A 2500-nucleotide genomic window follows, 5' to 3' on the forward strand; every position below is an offset into this window, starting at 1 on the left:
GTGAGTCAGAGCTCTGGCGTGCAGGTTTATGTGGGGGAGAGGCTGTCGCTGCGCTTCTGGGCCCGAGCCGGGCCGTGGGGCCGCCCGGGCCGGTCGACCAGCGCGCCGCAGCTCCCGAGGCCCGAGCCGCGACCCGCGGGGACCCACCGCGCGTGGCGCGGGAGGGCGGGGACGCCCTTCCCGGCTCGGTCGCGGGCCCGCGCGCGTCCTGGCCGTCTGAGGCGGCGGCCGAATATGTTTCCGGGTCCCCGTGGGGAGCCGGGGACCGTCCTGCCCCCGTCCCCCGCGTGCCGGGGAGCGGTCCCCGGGCCGGGCCGCGGTCCCTCCGCCGTGATCCTTTCTGGCGAGTCCCCGTGCGGAGTCGGAGAGCGCTCCCCGAGCCCTCGTGCGGCCCGGGAGGTCACACCTGGCCGGCCTTCGGTCCCTCGTGTGTCCCGATCTCACGGGGGGCCGGCCGAAACTGCTTCCGGGCCTCGCTCTGGAGGCACGGGCCGGCCCGTGCGTGTGGCACGGGCGGCCGGGAGGGCCTCCCTGGCCCGGCGCCGCTCCCGCGTGTGTCCTGGGGTCGACCAGGGGGCCCCGGGTGCTCCGTGTCTGGCTGCGATGGTGGCGATTTTGGGGACAGATGTCCGTGTCGTGGGTGTCCTGGGCCGGCGGCGTGGTCGGCGATCGGGCCTCCTGCCCCCGGGGGAGATATATCTTTCGCTCCGAGTCGGCATTTTGGGCCACCGGGTTATTGCTGACACGCTGTCCTCTGGCGACCTGTGTCGCTGGAGAGGTTGGGCCTCTGGATGCGTGCGGGACTCTGGCCCACCGCTGACCCGGCTAGCCGGCCCTGCTCCCGCTCGAGCCGCCTGCTGCTGGGGCCCGCGGGCCTGCTGCTCTCTCGCGCGTCCGAGCGTCCCGACTCCCGGTGCCGGCCCGGGTCCGGGTCTCTGACCCACCCGGGGGCGGCGGGGAAGGCGGCGAGGGCTACCCTGCCCCCGTGCGCTCTCCGCCGCGGGCACCCGGGGCGGCCGTGACAACCCCACCCCCGTCGGCTCCGTGCCGTGCGTGTCAGGCGTCCTCGTCTCCGCTGGGTTGTCCGCCGCCCCTTCCCCGGAGCGGGGGACGGCCGGGGCCGATCGGCTCGCTCGCCGGCCGGCTGGCCGACTCCCCGCTCCCGGGGGCTCTTCCGTGATCGATGTGGTGACGTCACGCTCTCCCGGGCCGGATCCGAGCCGCGACGGGCGAGGGGCGGACATTCGTGGCGAATGGGACCGTTCTTCTCGCCCCGCCCGCGGGGGCCCCTTGCCTCTCCTCCGTCCGCCTGCCGGTGGTGCGTTGGGAAGGCGTGGGGTGCGGAACCCGGCCTGACCTGGCTGTCCCGTCCCCGCTCTCCGCTTCGCGGGGTGGGTCGGCGGGGTCCTCTGACGCGGCGGGCATCCCTCGCTCTCGCCTCCCGCGGTCGTCGACTTGCGGGCGGGCCCCCTCCGCGGCGGTGGGGGTGCCGTCCCGCCGGCCCGTCGTGCTGCCCTCTCGGGGGGTTTCGCGCGAGCGTTGGCTCCGCCCGGGCCTTTGCGGTGCTCCTGGAGCGCTCCGGGTTGTCCCTGAGGTGCCCGAGGCCGAGCGGTGGTGTGTCGCTCCCACCCCCGGCGTCCCCTCCTCCGGTGTCCGCGCGTGGGTCCCGAGGGGAGCCCGTCGGCGTGGGGTTCGAGGCGGTCGAGTGAGATGAGATGCGCGCCCCTCCCGCGCGGGGAAGGGCGCCGCCTGGTCCGGCGAGCGCACGTCCCGTGCTCCCCTCTGGTGGGTGCGCGAGGGCCGTGTGAGCGATCGCGGCGGGCTCGGGCCGGTGACGCGTGCGCCGGCCGGCCGCCGAGGGGCTGCCGTTCTGCCTCCGACCGGTCGCGTGCGTGGCTTTGCCTCGGAAGCGACGCAGGAGGCGGGTGGACGGGGGGGGCCTTGTGAGCCTGCCGGGCCCCCGCCCTGACCGCGAACGCTCGAGGTCGCCGCAGGCGCGCTTCTCCTCGTACCGCAGGCCCCCTCCCTTCGCCGGGCGTCCCCGAGCGCCTCTGCGGGCCCGACGAGGGGCGACTGGCGGGTGGGGAGTGTGACCCACCCTCGGTGAGAAAGCCTTCTCTAGCGATCTGAGAGAGGTGTGCCTTGGGGTGCCGGATCTCCCGGCCTGCCGCCTCTGTCTCCTTCTGCCTTTACGGTAGCGCTGTCGTAGCGACTCGCGCGCAGAGGACCCTCCTCCTTTTCCTCCTCGACGGGTTGAGGTTGGGGAGAGCGAGGGTTCCGCCGGCCACCGCGGTGGTGGCCGAGCGCGGCTCGTCGCCTGCAGTGTGGCCCGCGCCTCCCCCTTCCGAGTCGGGGGAGGATCCCGCCGGGCCGGGCCCGGCGTCCCAGCGGGTTGGGACGCGGCCGCCGCGAGCGGTGGGTGTGCGCGGCCTTCCGTCCGGCGCGTGACCCCCACCTCGGCCGCGAGTCGGCTCTCCGCCCGCTCCCGTGCCGAGTCGCG

The sequence above is a fragment of the Pongo abelii genome, chromosome 16 (assembly GCF_028885655.2).
Source record: "Pongo abelii isolate AG06213 chromosome 16, NHGRI_mPonAbe1-v2.0_pri, whole genome shotgun sequence".
NCBI lineage: Eukaryota > Metazoa > Chordata > Mammalia > Primates > Hominidae > Pongo > Pongo abelii.